This window comes from Staurois parvus, unplaced genomic scaffold, assembly GCF_062004578.1.
Source record: "Staurois parvus isolate SC_StPar_1 unplaced genomic scaffold, SC_StPar_1.0 ptg000748l, whole genome shotgun sequence".
Taxonomy (NCBI): domain Eukaryota; kingdom Metazoa; phylum Chordata; class Amphibia; order Anura; family Ranidae; genus Staurois; species Staurois parvus.
In genome coordinates, this window is record NW_028318544.1 from 2,795,296 (window position 1) to 2,815,800 (window position 20,505).

At 39.2% G+C, this 20,505-nt stretch overlaps 1 protein-coding gene across 1 annotated transcript in view; it reads left to right on the forward strand.

The window, feature by feature from the left end:
* The window catches only part of CUNH8orf34 (chromosome unknown C8orf34 homolog), a 377,615-nt gene that overhangs the window by 334,230 nt on the left and 22,880 nt on the right, over nucleotides 1–20,505 (forward strand). The gene's annotated exons all lie outside the window — the stretch shown is intronic.

A 20,505-nucleotide genomic window follows, 5' to 3' on the forward strand; every position in this document is an offset into this window, starting at 1 on the left:
GAAAGAATTGGAAGCACAGTTCCTTGCTGCCTTAGTTATATGACATATTAAAGGATAAGTTCACCTTTTGCATAAAAATAATAAATGCACGTTTTATTTGCAGGTCATCTCGTATGGGCAAGCAGATCTACTGATAGATCTGCAGGAGCCTGTAAAGCATTGCACCAGTGATCAGCAGATCACTGGTGACATGCAGGTCTCCTGCAGATCTTTCAGTAGATCTGCTTGCCCATAGGTAGCAGATATACTGACAAGAAGATTCACTGAACTACTATGGCGCACCACAGCGCTGTGGTAGTTCACTAAGGCTCTCAGGACTTGTAGTTCATTCATTCACAGAACTCTGTGATTGAATGACATGGCTTTGTGGGCGGAGCCCCACACGGCTGCACTGTTTTCAAATCTAACAGTACGGGGAACTTCTCCCCGTACTTCTGTCAGAGAGAGGGGGGCAGCATTGGGAACATGTTCCCCCCTAAAAACGGGTGGAACATGTAACATGTTCCCAAAGGTGAACTTATCCTTTAAATTTTGTTTCCAGTGAACAGTGAGGAATTATTTAGCCCTCTAAGTTTCTGTGTAATACACTAAAAAGTGCACTTCGTGGAGGGATTGTATGAAGACATTATGCTAAACTAGGCACACCTAGTTTATGCCCTTTTGTACACACTTTGCCCCTTGGGTCATGTGATTATTGTAATAAAATATAATATTAGAATGTGCTATTGCTGGTCTGCTTTTTAACTGTACAATCCACCAAAGTAGAAAAAGGAGAAATAGTCTGATTTCTTCTGAAGCATAAAAAAAATTAATTTTTCAAGTTCCCCTGCACCAGCTTCCTCTATTTAACATTTCTCCACAAATATCCAGAGGGGGGCAGTAGATGAAAAAAATAAATTTACCACAATACATGAAGGGGTTGAAATCTTGCTGACCTAGCACCGCCCCACTAATGCCATTATGATAAATACAAATGTGAGCTCATGGACATACATTGCTCCTATAACATAATTATGAAGGGATGCTACTTGTGCAATTTCCTTACATTGTAACGTCTCAAATTGGTGAATAAAAGGTGCTGGTGCTACATTTATTATTCATAATTGGTACAATGCTTGTTTCTGTCTTACATGTGTATTTTACTCTTGTACAATCTGAATTTTTCGATCACTTAGTCCTTTAATACACCTATTTGCTGTTATAGCCATAACCTTGCTGGTTGCCTGGCTGTGTATGGCTTCAATACTCTCAAGTCCAAATAGGCATGCAACAAATCGAAGTTAGTGAATCAAAATATTAAATCCAAAATATATCAGCATTCTAACCAAGCAACTAGCATTTTTAAAACAGACACGCTAGCATTGCTAGTATTTCTCACAGAACAGGTTTCCTTTAATGGCTTAAAGATCTGCTATAATAATAGATATGCTATAATATTACCTCTACTCATTTTTGCTGTGGTTATCAGTATATAGAGTTCAATCATTTTAGTCCAGCTACGGATATAAGATGGTTTTTGACTTATCCATTTGAGCAGGTCAGAAATTGATTGCTTGCCTATGGATACACCACATCCTCTTAGGACACCACTTAGCTGGTTGGGGAACATTTGAAAATCTACAAATTAATGACAACTTCTATTATTGTTTCAACATAAGTTGAAACTTCTGACTTTTATCTTCTATTTGTGGCAAATCTTGGGTTTCATGAACCTGAAAATATAGCTAGGAATACATAGTTATGCTTTGAAAATATTGTACACTTTAAGTGACTATAAACTTTAAAAAATATATATATCAAGCTGCTAACAGGTATAAAGTGTATGCAAAATAGGGATTCACATACCTGGAGTACCCCAGGTTATGCCTGAATCCCAGACCATTGCATTTGGGCAGAGCTTGCGTACTTCTTGGTGGTATCGAAGCTTGCCCACCTCATCCTGCCTCATGCACATTCTCATTAGCCATTGACACAGCCCATTATAGTGATGGTCCGATCTAAATGTGTGAGAGGTGGAAAGGAGTGTGCAAGCTTTGACACTACCAGGAAATATCAGAGCTTTAGGTTGCCGAATCGGCCCAGCATTTAGTTGTAAGGCAGGGATTTTTTTTTTTTTGAGTGAGAGACTTATTAAGAAAACAATTTCCTATGACCCATTTCACCACATTGGCCCTTGTGAGGTCACATAATGAGGTCATAAAGCGTAGATAAGCGAAACCCCTATGGTTTGTAACATATATCTCAGTGAATATTGATGACCAGTGCATCACATTTATAAAACTCTTGCATATTATTTCCGATGTATATCTGAATGCATTTTGCATCTCTGAACATTTACAAGATTACTTAGATTTGTGTAAATAGATATGCAGTCAGTCTGCTGAATTACCAAGTCTCATTACCTTATTTCCAAAACAAAGACAAAAATATCAATGCTGAATGCTTTAGTTTATTTTCTACCCTGCATAGGAAATAAGAGTTTGAATCTTATGGTTGCTTTTAGAGATGAGCGAATCGAACCAGGTGAAGTGGAATTCGTTTCGAATATCAGGAAAAATTAGATTCGCATCGAATCCGAATTTTAGCAAACTTCGGGTGCACGAATCAAATTTTTCCCGATCAGCCGGCAAAAGTGTCACTGCAGAGAGCTCCGCTATTTCTGACAGTTCTGACAGTTCATTTACAGCGGTTGAAACATTGTATCTATTTGTTTCCATTTAGGATACAGATGTTTTTATTTGGAAATAAATAGATACAATGTTTCAACCGCTGTAAATGTGAAGGAACTGTCAGAGAACTGTCAGAAATAGCGGAGCTCTCTGCAGATACACTTTTTGCTGTACTGGAATACTTCTTCTTTTCATTCTTCTTCTTCTTTTCATTCTTCTTCTTCTTCTTCTTCTTTTCATTCTTCTTTTCATTCTTCTTCTTTTCATTCTTCTTCTTCTTCTTTTCATTCTTCTTTTCATTCTTCTTCTTTTCATTCTTCTTCTTCTTCTTTTCATTCTTCTTCTTCTTCTTTTCATTCTTCTTTTCATTTTTCTTCTTCTTCTTTTCATTCTTCTTCTTCTTCTTTTCATTCTTCTTCTTCTTTTCATTCTTCTTCTTCTTCTTTTCATTCTTCTTTTCATTCTTCTTCTTCTTCTTTTCATTCTTCTTCTTCTTCTTTTCATTCTTCTTTTCATTCTTCTTCTTCTTTTCATTCTTCTTCTTCTTCTTTTCATTCTTCTTCTTCTTCTTTTCATTCTTCTTTTCATTCTTCTTCTTTTCATTCTTCTTCTTTTCATTCTTCTTTTCATTCTTCTTCTTCTTTTCATTCTTCTTCTTTTCATTCTTCTTCTTCTTCTTTTCATTCTTCTTCTCATTCTTCTTTTCATTCTTCTTTTCATTCTTCTTTTCATTCTTCTTCTCATTCTTCTTTTCATTCTTCTTCTTCTTTTCATTCTTCTTCTTCTTCTTTTCATTCTTCTTTTCATTCTTATTATTCTTCTTTTCATTCTTCTTCTTCTTCTTTTCATTCTTCTTCTTCTTTTCATTCTTCTTCTTCTTCTTTTCATTCTTCTTTTCATTCTTCTTCTTCTTCTTTTCATTCTTCTTCTTCTTCTTTTCATTCTTCTTCTTCTTTTCATTCTTCTTCTTCTTCTTCTTTTCATTCTTCTTTTCATTCTTCTTCTTCTTTTCATTCTTCTTTTCATTCTTCTTCTTCTTCTTTTCATTCTTCTTCTTCTTCTTTTCATTCTTCTTCTTATTTTTTTCATTCTTCTTTTCATTCTTCTTCTTCTTCTTTTCATTCTTCTTCTTCTTCTTTTGATTCTTCTTTTCATTCTTCTTCTTCTTCTTTTCATTCTTCTTTTCATTCTTCTTCTTCTTCTTTTCATTCTTCTTCTTTTCCTTCTTCTTTTCATTCTTCTTCTTCTTCTTTTCATTCTTCTTTTCATTCTTCTCATTCTTCTTTTCATTCTTCTTTTCATTCTTCTTCTCATTCTTCTTTTCATTCTTCTTCTTCTTCTTTTCATTCTTCTTCTTCTTCTTTTCATTCTTCTTCTTCTTCTTTTCATTCTTCTTTTCATTCTTCTTCTTCTTCTTTTCATTCTTCTTCTTCTTCTTCTTTTCATTCTTCTTTTCATTCTTCTTCTTCTTCTTTTCATTCTTCTTTTCATTCTTCTTCTTCTTCTTTTCATTCTTCTTCTTCTTCTTTTCATTCTTCTTTTCATTCTTCTCATTCTTCTTTTCATTCTTCTTTTCATTCTTCTTTTCATTCTTCTTTTCATTCTTCTTTTCATTCTTCTTTTAATTCTTCTTTTCATTCTTCTTCTCATTCTTCTTTTCATTCTTCTTCTTCTCTTTTCATTCTTCTTCTTCTTTTCATTCTTCTTTTCATTCTTCTTTTCATTCTTCTTTTCATTCTTCTTTTAATTCTTCTTTTCATTCTTCTTCTCATTCTTCTTTTCATTCTTCTTCTTCTCTTTTCATTCTTCTTCTTCTTTTCATTCTTCTTCTCATTCTTCTTTTCATTCTTCTTCTTCTTCTTTTCATTCTTCTTCTTTTCATTCTTCTTCTTCTTCTTTTCATTCTTCTTTTCATTCTTCTTCTTCTTCTTTTCATTCTTCTTCTTTTCATTCTTCTTCTTCTTCTTTTCATTCTTCTTCTTTTCATTCTTCTTTTCATTCTTCTTTTCATTCTTCTTCTTCTTTTCATTCTTCTTCTTTTCATTCTTCTTCTTTTCATTCTTCTTCTCATTCTTCTTCTCATTCTTCTTCTCATTCTTCTTTTCATTCTTCTTCTTCTTCTTTTCATTCTTCTTCTTCTTCTTTTCATTCTTCTTTTCATTCTTCTCATTCTTCTTTTCATTCTTCTTTTCATTCTTCTTCTTCTTCTTTTCATTCTTCTTCTTCTTTTCATTCTTCTTCTTCTTTTCATTCTTCTTTTCATTCTTCTTCTTCTTCTTTTCATTCTTCTTCTTCTTCTTCTTTTCATTCTTCTTCTTCTTCTTCTTTTCATTCTTCTTCTTCTTTTCATTCTTCTTTTCATTCTTCTTCTTCTTCTTTTCATTCTTCTTCTTCTTCTTTTCATTCTTCTTTTCATTCTTCTTCTTCTTCTTTTCATTCTTCTTCTTCTTTTCATTCTTCTTCTTCTTCTTTTCATTCTTCTTTTCATTCTTCTTCTTCTTCTTTTCATTCTTCTTCTTCTTTTCATTCTTCTTCTTATTTTTTTCATTCTTCTTTTCATTCTTCTTCTTCTTCTTTTCATTCTTCTTCTTCTTTTCATTCTTCTTCTTCTTCTTTTGATTCTTCTTTTCATTCTTCTTCTTCTTCTTTTCATTCTTCTTTTCATTCTTCTTTTCATTCTTCTTCTTTTCATTCTTCTTCTTTTCATTCTTCTTTTCATTCTTCTTTTCATTCTTCTTCTCATTCTTCTTTTCATTCTTCTTCTTCTTCTTTTCATTCTTCTTCTTCTTCTTTTCATTCTTCTTCTTCTTCTTCTTTTCATTCTTCTTTTCATTCTTCTTCTTCTTCTTTTCATTCTTCTTTTCATTCTTCTTCTTCTTCTTTTCATTCTTCTTCTTCTTCTTTTCATTCTTCTTCTTCTTCTTTTCATTCTTCTTCTTCTTCTTTTCATTCTTCTTTTAATTCTTCTTTTAATTCTTCTTTTCATTCTTCTTTTCATTCTTCTTTTCATTCTTCTTTTCATTCTTCTTTTCATTCTTCTTCTCATTCTTCTTCTTCTCTTTTCATTCTTCTTCTTCTTTTCATTCTTCTTCTTCTTCTTCTTTTCATTCTTCTTCTTCTTCTTTTCATTCTTCTTCTTTTCATTCTTCTTCTTCTTCTTTTCATTCTTCTTCTTTTCATTCTTCTTCTTCTTTTCATTCTTCTTCTTTTCATTCTTCTTCTTCTTCTTCTTCTTCTTCTTCATCGTGCCCCGTGACTGCCCAAATGAGTGAAGTGTGCGGTGATTCTAAGATCGACGGCACTCATCTGCATGTCATACTGACTGACAGTATTATTTCTCTTCCCCAGCAGACTCCAAGGGCATTTAAATTAAAGGTACAGTGTTCTGCACTAATATAAAGGCTCTCTGAAGCCTAGAAACCCTTTAAATAAGTTAAATTCGCGGCGAATAAATTCGCATCGAATCGAATTTCTCCCGCAAATTCGGCGAATCAGCCGAATCGAATTTTTGAATAATTCGCTCATCTCTAGTTGCTTTAGTTAAAGCTCAACTCCAGCCAAAATATTTGATATTGTTTTGGACACAATGGGAAAGGGTTAGAGCTTCTGTCAGGTTGTTACTGGCATATGTTTCCCCTTTGAGAATATTTCCCTTCACTTTTTGCCTGGACAAAAGTAATGGGAAATCTCTCTCCTATGGTGACATAAATACAAGAAAAAACAACTTTTATTACTTTAATTACTTTATCAATTAGCATGGGGAGAGGAAGTTTTGAATTTAAGATCTTGTTGTAGCTGTTTTTCTGCCTGCTCTGGTGGCAACCACCCCTCCCCCATTGCTTGTGTGACCGTTACAAGGACAGAAAGTAAGGGACCTAAAAACAAAACTGACAGAAATAGTAATTCTTAAAATGGAACTTTGCCCTAAAGTGAGTTTCCCTGTATGCCCTCCTCCCCCTTCCTCCTCTGTTTTTGCAACTTTTTTTAGATGGGGGGAATGGGTACCTGGTTTTGAAGGGTACCCGCTCTTACGTCTGGATCAATTGCCGCTGGGATCCACTAGAAGTTTTCCCCCCATTTGGTTCACACATATGCAGTGGGCAACCGGCTATAAAGCCACAAGGCATTAGAACTGGCTGCCCACAGTAAACATGCCGGGAACCTCTGAAGACCGGTAAAGAAGCAGTTCAGGTGGGGACGGCACTGGACTCCTGGACAGGTAAGCGTCCTTTCATTAAAAGTCAGTATTTGTAGCTGCTGACTTTTATTTTTTTTTTCAAAATGGCTGAACAAACAGCTTTAACTACTTTCTTTACTGCTAAAAATGGCTGGAGTTAGATTTTAACATTATTCTATACACCGGTATATTTACTTTTCCTAACTTAGTCTTAATGCTGTAATGGTTTCCAAAAGTTCTTCTCTTGTGCTGAGATACTGAATGAGAGAATGATTTGGTACGGTTGCAGGTGCTGTGTAAACACGGCAAATTGCCATAAATCAGATATAATTACCCGAAAATCGCAACCACCTGGAATTAGAATGTGTGCATTGTGGTTAGAGCAGCAGTTCAAAGATGTCCTGCAAGTGTCTACCTTGTATGCGGTCTTCATTTTATGCACAGCTCTCTTGATGAATAGGTCAGCTGGGACACACTATACTCCAGTATCTGAAATGATCATACAGCTCTCGTTATTATGATTGCACGTTATGGGAGCCAGACGTTGATAATTTATGAGTTCAGAATCAGAAGAAAATAAACTTGGTCCAACACCTGTTTTCTGACTTAATATGTCATAGGTTATTGTGGAGATAAGACCGATTTCACAATTTGTTACTACTTATTTATAACATTAGAATAAAACTGTGCAGCTGGTAAAAGTGTCATCAACTTATAAAGTACATAGTTCAAATATGCATAGTAATGTACCGTAATTGCTTATACTGGGATAATAAGACTCACTTTGAAGCTGTTAACATCATCAGCTTCAGCAGCTTATCAAAGTAGGTATTGTGCAGTATGTGTTCTGTCGACACATTTCAGGAACTACAGTCACGAAGATGTCTCGGGGACTTGCTTAGCTCTGGAAAACGAATGATATATTACAGTAATTGGTTCCTACATTACAGTCTACAGCATTGTTTCAAAAATTATGCAGCTTTTGCCATTAAGAACATTGGTCACTGTGTTCAAGTATATCGTTAATGAAAGGAGCATTGCCTGCCAAGAATTTATCCAGGAATTATATGTAGCAAGTGCTTAAGATCCTCAGAATGTAGTCACTTACGTGGTGCTTTTAGTACACAAAAACAATTTGGCTTTTGCACTGTAAAGTTTTTTTATTTTATTTATAAGATTTAATAAAAAATAATTACATAAACAATTATTATACACACTATTACACAAGCATATTTCTTTTAAAATGTACGTGTGCTTCTTTCTATATTGTCACTTTTGTGCACGTATTATTAAATGTAGTTAAAACATAAGTGAAACACATAAATAAGATAAAATATATAATGACATAAGCAAGTCTTGCAGTGTACCAGTGAATTGCAGGACACACTGATCATGGGCACTTTGAACACACAATATAATTGCAGAAGCCACATGGAACAATGTTAGTCATCTATGTATCCAGATAAGAAACAAGCGATTATAGTGGCTGAACGATTCAGCGGGCTAAACGGAAAAAAAAACAAAAAAAAACCTTACAGATCACTTCACTAACGCATCATGTGTCAGTGCGGCGATTTCCCCACTGACTATTGTGTTTTATTAAGGGGAATGCCTCCCCACCAGGACACACTAAATCGGATGCTGGTTATCCAGCATACTCCTTTGACAGAAGCCAGTTGTGAGACTAGCTTCTGTCCGACAAGGAGCTGTACACATGGGCCAAAAGTCGGACAGTTCCTGCTGAAACTACCATTTTCCGCCTGTGTACACTGGGCTTAAATCAGTGCCTAAAGCAAAAGTAGTTCTAATCCAGTTATATTTCCCTTTTGGACTACTTGTATAACAATGTATCCAATACCATCCACGTCAAAATGTATCCACAGTAGCTGTCACTGCTATAAGCACAGATGATACTGTTTTTTCCAATAACTTCAAAGTATGTATCTACTCACATGTGTTGTTTTTTTAATGCATATGCACAGTACACTGCTTCAGTCAGCTTTGTTGCTTACAGTGATCTGCTGCCAGGTGCTGGAGATCTCATTTCAGTACCTGGCATCAGTAACAGACCTTAGACCAGGGGTTAAGGAAGAAAGGTGGGGGATGATCTGTCTGGATCCATCTGAAAAACTAACAGTCTGATCTAGACTGAATGCCAGTTTGAAAGTGGCCTTAATCATCAGTCCATCTTGCTAACCCTCTTGGTTCAATACTTTAAATCATTGGTCAGCAACATTTATTCAGATAAGGACTTCTGAACTACACTATATTGCCAAAAGTATTGTCCCCGCCCTCAAAATCATTGGATTAAGGTGTTCCAATCACCTCCATGGCCACAGGTGTATAAAATCAAGCACCTAGGCAAGCAGACTGCTTCTACAAACATTTGTGAAAGAATGGGTCGCTCTCAGGAGCTCAGTGAATTCAAGCATGGTACTGTGATAGGTTGCCACCTGTGCAATAAGTCCATCCTTGAAATTTCCTTGCTACTAAATATTCCACGGTCAACCGTTGGTGGTATTATACCAAAGTGAAAGCAACTGGGAACAACAGCAACTCAGCCACCAAGTGGTAGGCCACATAAAATGACAGAACAAGGTCAGTGCATGCTGAATCGCACAGTGGATTGACGAATCACGCTTCTCTGTCTGGCAATCCGATGGACATGTCTGGGTTTGGCAGTTACCAGGAGAGCTGTACTTGCCTGATTGCATTGTGCCAAGTGTAAAGTTTGGTGGAGGGGGGATTATGATGTGGGGTTGTTTTTCAGGGGTTGGGCTTGGCCCCTTAGTTCCAGTGAAGGGAACTCTTAAGGCGTCAACATAGCAAGACATTTTGGACAATTTCATTCTCCGAACTTTGTGGGAACAGTTTGGGGATGGCCCCTTCCTGTTCCAACATGACTGCGCACCAGTGCACACAGCAAGGTCCATAAAGACAAGGATGAGCGAGTTTGGGGTGGAGGGACTTGACTGACCTCAACCCGATGGAACCGCTTTTGGATGAATTAGAGAGGAGACTGCGACACAATCCTAAATCTTGTTGACAGCCTTCCCAGAAGAGTTGAAGCTGTTATAGCTGCAAAGGGTGGGCCAACTCAATATTGAACTCTACGGACTAAGACTGGGATGCCATTAAAGTTCATATGTGTGTAAAGGTAGGCCGACCAATACTTTTGGCAATATAGTGTATATTAATTTAGGTCAGTGTGCAGTCAAATCAGAGAAAGTCTCGCTGTATGTTTGTTATATGTTCCCATTCACACCCTTGCAGATTACCATATGAAACAGTTGTTGTGGCCATTTGGTGACAATACCTATTAGTCTTTATTTAAGGACCCATTGACATAGAAATTGCACAGGAACGCAGTGCGGTTTCCTGTGTGATTCACATGCAGTTCTGTGCAGGGTGATTTTAGCCCATTCATTTCAAATGGGCTAAAATTGCACCGCACCAAAAGCAGTACTTTTGGAAAGCACTACTTTTGGAAATGCACTGCAACCATATCACATTGTACTTTTGTAGCATACAAACCAGTGCTTGCAAATGCACTGCGTTTTCAATCTGTGTTTTGGTTGTCTTAAACATTGCACCGACACCTTCTACAGATTGCATGGGCAGTGCATTCTGCATGCAGTATGGGATACCCACACGGAACGCTGGTTTCCTGCACAGCATTCTAGCCTAAATGGGCCTTAATAGCCTATGATATTGAAGAGTTAATGTGCAGTTATGCCTAGAAGTCAATTCAATTTCCACATTTAGCAGTTTAGTCAGACAAATAAAATATTATTTCAGGCTGGTTGCGGTATGATAGTGTTTTGCAAATTACCATATTCAGAAAGGCCACGGGAGGGTCTCCAGCTCTCTGCAGTGGGGCAGAAAGGTGATATTTGACTTTTATTACTGTAAATGTGCATATCACAACCATGGATCATTTATGGCTTTTTTAAAACAAAAGTGAGTTTAAAGCAGAAGAAGACAAAGTGGTATGTGGAGGAGCAGTGAAAATAATTCTGGCCTTACAGGACTCCAGGGAGAGATGAGTAATAAAATAGTTATGTTATATATGGCTGTTAGTAGGGGAAATCACAGAGATGTCAATGAAAGGTGAGGCGATAATTACTGTGAGCTGGAATATTCCAGTTGCTAAGTCAGCCAATACTAGTGACAATCTGGATTCCTGGAATGGGGTGTCTGAAACAATCATACGGAAGTATTCCTAAATTTAATCCTTGCAGATGGATAAATAGTATCAAATGTTTTCTAGCTGAAAAACTGGCCCTGAAGAGCACTGGTCATCATGGTTAAATACATAGACAGCGGTTACGCCGAACCACACTAAAGGAGGATGTTGTTATTGTAGCTCTTGGAATGGCTGACTTAAGTCCAATGAGAGAATGTTCATGTAAATCTTTACCTTTGTGGGAATGAATAAGTGGAAGGCAGGAACAGTGAAACAACCTAAAACAAACATGTAATATTACATTATACTGATTTTTCTGACAGCTCCTCGGCAGGATCTGTCACTTCTGGGAATGCATTTTACGTGGTAACATTCGGAGCCAATACCGTCTATGCTGCATGCAAACCATTCACGTTTTCTAAGGCCAATCAGCATAATGCTGTTAAATATGACATGAGTCATAAAACGTATATTAACCTGGAGTATAATCCAAATCCCCCTGAATGCAATCACCTTCTCCTTCCCACAAAGTGAAACAGTCTTCCAGGTTTAGATTGTTTATTAATCTCACTTGCTATATCACGTAATTGTTGATATCATTCTATGTCAATGTAATCAACAAACACTAACTCCTGGTTCACAAATATGTGGGCCGCACGAGAGCCCAGTCATTTGAATGGACTCCCATGTCCCGTGACACGCAGGGAAGAAGTCCCTACACTTCTTCTGAAAATGCAGCTCGCACAGGAACCTCGGTTCCCAGTACAGTTGCGTTTTCCAGTGCGGGCGGTGTGCCATTAGAACTAATGTCATCCGCTCGCAGGCCCGCATTCCTCTGTGTGGGTGGTGCTGCTGCACGGATTTTCGTGCGGATCCGCAGCGGCACCACCTGCACATATTTGAACCAAGGCTAAAGGTGACGATGCAAGAGGTGACGTTGGCGTGCTCCGTCATCTATAGGATTGCCCATGTGCAGGGTCGAAGGCAGACCTGGACCTATTTACACTTGTGTGCATGTTTTTTCGCATATTGCACATGCTCACTTTTCTCATTGGGTCCTAAATGTACGTCCACCTAAAAATATATTTGCCATATTTTTATCAAGGCAATGCTGAAAGGGCACACTTTTTCTTTGGCTGTTTTATGAGGGTTGGGGTGTGATTGAAAATGAATGGCAACATGCATTCATCATGTGCTAACATGCATGAAATACCTGCACAGACAAATGCATGCTCACGAGTGTAAATGCTGCTTTAGTAAAGTGGCACTAAACTGTATCTGAGCACCACAAACTAAAAAATGCTATGTAATTCATTTTTAATATTCAAAGCAAACTCCCCCATCCATCCATGTCTCCATGTTGTATTTTGTTGAGAAATCACACCCTCCTAGCATTTCAACCCATGAGCATCTTGAGTAAGGGCAGATGATTCATGTAGCATGGTCTTCCTGGAATCCATCCTCCCTTAGCTCAGACGTGCAGACAGAAGGTTGTACTTATGCCCATGGAGACTCATGGGATAGATGACAACAATTGTATGTAGGCCAGGAACCAGGAAGCAACTGAAGAAATGTAAAAAAAAAAAAAACAGGTAAATATAATATACTTTCTTATCTATTTACTAATGCTAGCAGCGTAAGATTAAAGAATGTTGTTATCCTAACATTTCACGTTCCTGATATGTGTCTGTTGTATCATGTACTTGTGTTAAAAAGTATCTCATTCTCTTTGCATTGCTTCCTTTGTGTGAAATCACTGGTGATCCTCCCAGCCCCCATACTTTCCTATTTCAAACTGACCACGCTAGGCATAGAAATCTCATCTATCCTGGTGTGGTCAGTTTTCTGACTGTGCTGGAAGAACAGCCTGCTTGTCCTCATTGGCCAAGACTTCTGCTGACACCCAAATAAAGAGTAATGGTGATACTACCCCAAGAAAAACTCATATTATTAGGGTGAGATCCAGGTGCCTTATAGACTTATAGTACTTGCCATCTATGGATATAGTAGAAGAATGAGAGTCCAGCACCAGAGCATCTTAAGGTTAAAAGAATTACTTCATTTTTCCATCAAGACATAAAAAAGGAATCAATTCCTGGAAAAGATTGATGCTTTTCAGCCCCTTTCAGAGGTCTTAGTCATATAGTCATTTCAGCCTCCAAAAGGGGCTGAAACATGTCAATCTTTTCCAGGAATCAATTCTTTTTTTATGTCTTGATGGAAAAATGAAGTGATTCTTTTAACCTCAAGATGCTCTGGTGCCAGGCTCTGGCTCGTCTACTTGTGCTGATACACCCCACCTGTACAGCCATTCACTGGGAAGATCAGGACACTGCTGATTCGCTATGCCCACCTCTCCAACCCCCTTATGCAGCTAAGAACTGAGGCTACAACACACACAAATTAATGGGTTGTTTTATAAGGTAAAGTGTTCATATATGCTTTAAAAATAGAAGTTTGGTAATAAAAAAAAAAAAAACTTACCTAGGTGGATGATGCATCTGTTCTCCACCACCTCTAAGGTTGGCTGTATGGGGCCCCATGGTTTGTAACAGCAGCTCTGGGTGTATCTGAGTGGAAAGTAAATATTTTTATGCGCACTGGAGATGAGAAGTGCCTTAACCACTTTCCCTCCAGAAGCTTTACCCCCCTTTCTGACCAGGCCATTTTTTGCGATACGGCACTGTATTACTTTAACTGACAACTGCTCAGTCATGCAACACTGCACCCAAATGAAATTTATGTCCTTTTTCCCCACAAATAGAGCTTTCTTTTGGTAGTATGTTTGTTTTGTTTTTTTGCGCTATAAACAAAAAAAGACAGACAATTTTATAAAAAAAAAATATTTTTATTTTTTTTGCTATTAAACATGTCCAATAAAAAAATTTAAAAATCGAATTTCGTCATAAATATAGGCCAAAATTTATTCTGCTACATGGTTTTGTTAAGAAAAACTCCCAATATGTGTAAATTAATTGGTTTACGTGAAAGTTAGTGTTTACAAATGGAAGTGTATATATACTGTAATATTTTTTTTTTTACTAGTAATGGTGGCGATCAGCGACTAATAGTGGGGCTGCGGCAGGGAATTCTGACGCTTGGAGGAACTGACTTGGTGCCACTAACATCCCCAGTGACACCAATACAGTGATCAGTGCTAATAAAAAGCATTGACACTGTACTAATGGAAGGGGTTAACATCTGGTGCACTCAAAGGGTTAGCTGCTGTTTCACTGTGTGCTGTGTGTGTGCTTTACACTGTAAGCACACTGCTTTGTATGGCTCTGCTATGCAGAGCCATACAAAGCAGTGTGCAGGCGCTGAGAGGGGAGAGATCTGTATTGTTTATACACAGGTTTCTCCCCCTTTGAGATACTCGGCAATCTCCGGGTGCCGGCGAGAAATTACTGGCCAGGACCCGGTGATTGACAGCCGAGGCCATGCACGCCCCCTACCTAGAACGCCAAAATCACGTATATATACGTGATTTTGCGCACCCATGCCACCTTTTAGCAGAATTTCTGCTATAGGGCGATACAGAAGCGGTTAATAAATTTAGAGAAAAACAAATATAATTATTTAAGAATAATAGAGATCAGCCTTCCCCTTCCCTCAGGAGAAGCAGACAGCTTCATACGCCAGACCTAGCCCACTACTCTTAACACCTTCACTGCTACACAGCATGCACAGCTTCACATAGCGTGAAGATCTGTGCCGGAATCAGGAAAAACAAGCCAAGCTGTCACTCGAATTACATGTCGGACTACAACACTGCACTTTAGTGGTCGCATTCCAAAGCTCGGGCAACGTCACAGCTGAGCGAGGGCACAGGTCATCATTATTAACAGTGCCGATCCCAAGGAATACACGTGGGGGGGTTGGGATTTCAATGGGGTCAGCGCCTCATTTACTCGCTCAGAACATGTCCTTCTGCTGAACATTAGAATAGCTCAACACTCCCCTTTCCTGATGAGCACCCAATTGGTGCTTGTCACACTGCAAAGTCTCTCCCCTCCATGCTAGTCCCTGGGTGCAGTGATGGAGACAGACAGGGAGGTGCAAACATTTTTTTTCTGTTATCAGGACAAGTAAATTGTCATGAGGGACAAGTAGATTGGGACCCTGATTTAATCCCCTGACAAGTCTTTTTTACAAAATTTCCACACCCCTGGCCAATTATAGGAATATGGGGAGGCTGGAGATAGGACCACTGACACGCCTCCTTTGCCAGTCACACTTCGTGAACAGGGGATTGTGGCAACTATGCTGTGTCCGAGATCAATGTTAGTGACGCCAAATAATTGGGCATTCACCAGGGAGGAGCAGAGAAGCTGGAAATGAAGGAAATAAAAAGAGATTTACTTCATTTCAATACTGGTTCATTGGAGAAGTGAATACAGGCATTTGACAAGCAAATATGGATCTGTATTTATGTTTTTAATGCCTACAGGAGTTAATTTTTTAAGGCCCAACACTGGAAACACTTTTTAGTCAGTTATTGTGTACCGAGAATACTATCTCTACAGTCCCTGACCTTACATTTTCCAAAATACAATATTTTTTCCTATAGCGGGCCTTTAGGTTTTAAGGGGCTATGCACGATGCTTACAAGAAGGTGTCCGTTCCAATATAAGTAGCACGTGCAAAGTTAAAGGTACTCTGGGCTCTGATTTAGGTCATGCCATGTACATTGTTATCTGGGGAGGTACAGCAGGAAGTGTAGATGGTGAGCTGGCTTGTTCAGATGAGCCAATGCAATTTTAATAAGCATCAATTTGTTAGCGTTGGTGGTTGGATTGGCTGGATGTCTGTAAAGACAGATACGTCCAGTGAATGCTTCTTGTTAATCTGGAAGATGGAAACTCTAGGTGTTCATAAACATTGTTTATGTATTTATTTTTTACATTGATTGTTGTCAGATAAAGGCCTTCATTTTCTTTTTATGAACACGTAATTTCCAAAAGTTTTGCTCATTTATAATACTCCCCTGAGCGATTTCTCTGTTCCTTTTTAATTATGTTTCCATGGAAGTTGAAGCGTATCTAAACCCGAGAACAAAATCTTTTGCAGTTTACCAATCTTTAGATTTGGTGGCTGCCGTTGTTTTATTTTTATTAGGCTTATCTAGTTTTTATGTTCAGCTGGTGATCATGTTCACTTCCTGTCCTAGGGTGACAACACTCAATGTACTATATCTATTGTAATGTTTGGGGGTTGTTTAGCTCAGGGTAGCGCTCACCTGCAAGTATAATTCCCGCCAGAAATGGTTGTTTAAGGGTTTCTTGACCCAACTTTTATTAATGAGAACAATGTATGTTTGTCACATCAACACAAAATGACAAATCCAGCCTCCTGGCTTACACTTGCAACAAAATAGTTATTCAGCCTCCTGGCTTATGTACAGCAGTTCTGTTCGGGCCTTCCAGTATAGACCCTCGTCTGTCCCCCATAGACAACTTCCACGCCAATACTATCCACACAGCTGGCAGCCTCTTGCTGCTCTGGTCCTCAGGTTCTGGATTCTGTCCTTTCCAATGCACACGTGCACCCCTCTGGATTCTCCCTTGCACACACCTGGACTCCTCGGGCGGGTAGAGCCCAGAATCCTGGTCCTGTCTCTACAAAAAGCCCAGAATCCACCTGCATAATCAGTGTCCTGGCTATTCCTAAATCCTGGTCCCAGGATTGCAGATTTCTTCCCTCCCAGATCACTTTGAAATCTCCAGGCTCCAGGTCCCAAAATGGACCTTTATGAAACAATAAAGAAACTGAAAAGCCATTTTCTTCTGCATTACACAATCTCCCTGGAACCCCTTAACCTGCCTTGTTGAGAATCCTGGGTGGCATAATATCCTTTTAACAACATGACAGATCACCACACTGTCACACTATGGAGAGCAACATTGTCCCCCTAGGACAGGAAGTGTGTCAGGGCTACATAATACTTCCCTCTCTCTCCATCTAAGGCTAGGTTCACACCCTCTCTATGCTCTTTCTCATAAAAGTTATTCACAATAGTGTCTGTATGTCAAAAGCCATAGGAATGACTGTTTCAGGCATTCCCGCCCCTTTCTCAAGTTCAATGTAGATGTGACCTTGCGAAGGGATTGGGATGCCCAAAACTCAAGAGGCGGCTCTTTAATTAGGTGGTTGCCTAATGCCTCAGGCGCTCAGGGGCCTTGCAGCCGCCTTATTTGCCTAAGGCTAGGTTCACACATGTCTGGTGTGAATTTCTTGTCCTTTTTCACTGCCAATTTGCAGTGCAGCTATTCAGCGGTTCAGCTGCGGTTTCCAGATATAGTTCAGATGCAAAGTTTTGGAGCCGGCGGCAACCGGCATCTTTAACAATAGCTGGCTGTTAACCACTTCAAGTCTGGACACCCCCTTCTAGTCCAGGCTAATTTTCAGCTTTCAGCACTATCACACATTGAGTGACAATTATTAGTCATGCAACAGTACGCCCATTTTAAATTTTTATCCTTTTTTTGAGACAGATAGAGCTTTCCTTTGGTGGTATTTGATCACCACTAGGTTTTTTATTTTTTGCTATATAAACGAAAAAATACTGAAAAAAGTTTTTGTCATACAATTTTGCAAATAGTTAATTTTTATTCATAAATGCAGGCCAAAATGTATTTTGCTAAATTTTTGGGGGTAAAAATAACCCAAAAAAGTTTATATTATTTAGTCTCTGTGAAAGCTGTAGAGTCTACAAACTATGGAATATATATTTGAAAATTGATCAGTTGAGATTCTAAAATGCCAGACACTGGTATGGCATATGGCAGTGATCAGGGCACTGGTATGGGGTATGGCGGTGATCAGGACATTAGCATGAGGTATGGCTGTGATCAGGACGCTGGTATGGAAGTAGCCAGGGCGCTGTTGCTGGGTATGGGGGTGATCAGGATGCTGCTTTTGGGGAATGGCTGTGATCAGGATGCTGGTATAGGGTATGGCGGTGATCAAAACGTTGGTATGGGGTATGACAGTGCTCAGGGTGATGGTATGGTGGTGATCAGGGCACTGGTATGATGTATGGCGGTGATCAGGATGCTGGCTTGGCATATGGCAGTGATCAGGATGCTGGTACGGGGAATGGCGGTGATCAGGACATTAGCACGAGGTATGCTGTGATCAGGACACTGCTATAGCAGTAGCCAGGATACTATAGCAGTAGCCAGGATGCTGTTATGAGGTATGGCTGTGATCAGGATGCTGGTATGAGGTATGGCTGTGATCAGGATGCTGTTATAGGGTATGGCAGTGATCAAAACGTTGGTATGGGGTATGGCAGTGATCAGAATGCTGGTATGGGGTATGTTGGTGATCAGGGTGATGGTATGGCAGTGATCAGGATGCTGGTATGGCAAATGGGGTGATCAGGATGCTTGTATGGGGCATGGCGGTGATCAGGATGCTGGTATGGCATATGGGGTGATCAGGATGCTGGTATGGGGTTTGTCTATGATCAGGATGCTGGTATGGGGCATGGCGGTGATCAGGGTGTTGGTTTGAGGTATGGCAGTGATCAGGACATTGGTATGGGGTATGGAGGTGGTCAGGGCACTGGTGTGGCGTATGGAGGTGATAAGGGTGCTGGTATGGCATATGGAGGTGATCAGGGTGCTGGTATGGCATGTGGCAGTGATCAGGACATTGGTATGGGGTATGGAGGTGATCAGGGCGCTAGTATGGTGTATGATCAGGGTGCTGGTATGGCATATGGCGGTGATCAGGGTATTGGTTTGGAGTATGGCGGTGATCAGGACATTGGTATGGTGTATGGGGGTGCTTTGTATGCACTGGGATAGGTGACAGGGCCTCCTGAATTATTTATTATTGATATTCTGGGGCAGTGATCGGGGACACAGGGGAACTAAACTGGGGCACTGGGGTGGCTGGCACTGCAATGTATGAGAATTTTAGGGAAAAAAACAGCGTGGGGTCCGCCCCCTTAATCCATACCAGGCCCTTCAGGTCTGATACAGATTTTGAGGGTAACCCCACGCCATAACTGACAAAAAAAAAAACTTTTTGTCATAAAACATATCCAATAAAAATGTAAATTTAGGCCAACATATATTCTGGTACATGTTTTTGGTAGAAAAACAAAAAAGCAAATCAATAAGTGTGTATTAATTGGTTTGTATGAAAGTTGTAGCGTCTACAAACAATGGGATAAATACTGGAATTTTTATTTATTTATTTATTTATTTATATGCAAGTAATGGCGTTGATAAACGACTTATAGTGGGACTGTGATAGTGCGCCGAGCAATCTGACACTTTGTCGCAACTGACACTGACATCTCCAGTGACACTAATACAGTGATCAGTGTTAATACTATACACTGTCACTGTAGAAATGACACTGGCTGGGAAGGGGTAAAATGTAGGGGCAATCAAAGGGTAAGCAGTGTGCTAGCAATGTGTATTGTGTGTAGTATGGGCTGATTTTACTAATCCATTTGATGTTTTTACTCTCTGCTTTGCAAGGAGAAAAAAATAGACAAATCGCTGCTGTCTGTACAGAGGTCTGTGTTGCTTGTAAACACAGAGCTCTGTTATGTCATTTGCTCAGCCGATCAGCAGGTCCTAGCCATAAATAATTTGGCTGAACCTGCTGATTGGCTTGGGCTGTAGCTAGTGGCAGCACAGATGGGGTAATGGGCAACCGTGCCCCCTATCTAGAAATGAAAGATCACATACATGTATGTGATCTAGCTCAGAAGAGACCCCAGCCCACTGTATATTTGCATGGTAGACAATATGGTAGTGTGACAAGAGCAACACCACCTAGAAAAAAGAGGTTACGTAAAGATCCACGCGGAGTAATGTAGGTTCAATAGTTACAAAGAGTACTTTATTTGATCACATAGATCATGGGGAGGTTAAACATAAGCACGGTGAACATATCAGACAAATAAAATCATTTAAAAGCACTTGGCGTCCTCATTTCTGGGTGATTTTGGCACATAGGGAACCATATAAGGCAATGGGGTATTTTCTAGCTATTTGATCCTAGGTTTCCATATAATTCAAGCTTGTATTTAGATTAGCCATGTATTCTTCAAACGTATTCTTGGTATAAGCCAGGATATGTAGAGTAACTTCCTGGTAAGTGGAAACTGGAACAAAAAAATATGGTCTTAAATAGCACATAGATCACACCATAGCTGCCCCATCCAAAGATAAATTAGTACTTTCATTACCTTCTCAGTAACTTGGCTGTCATACCAGTATGATGAATGTAGAGACTTCCTGGGTAACCACCCCAAGTGAAACAAAGTCCACAGTAACAAGTGATTCTAGAGATATATATAAAGAATTATATAGATCATACACATCAAGCAGAGTCCCTGAATAGTGAAAAACTACAAAATAAAGGTATATATTACCATCACTGAAGATCAAGAGGACTCACGTTGACTTGAAATAGGATCAGGTCCTTAATGCTTGTTCAGTAGTGCA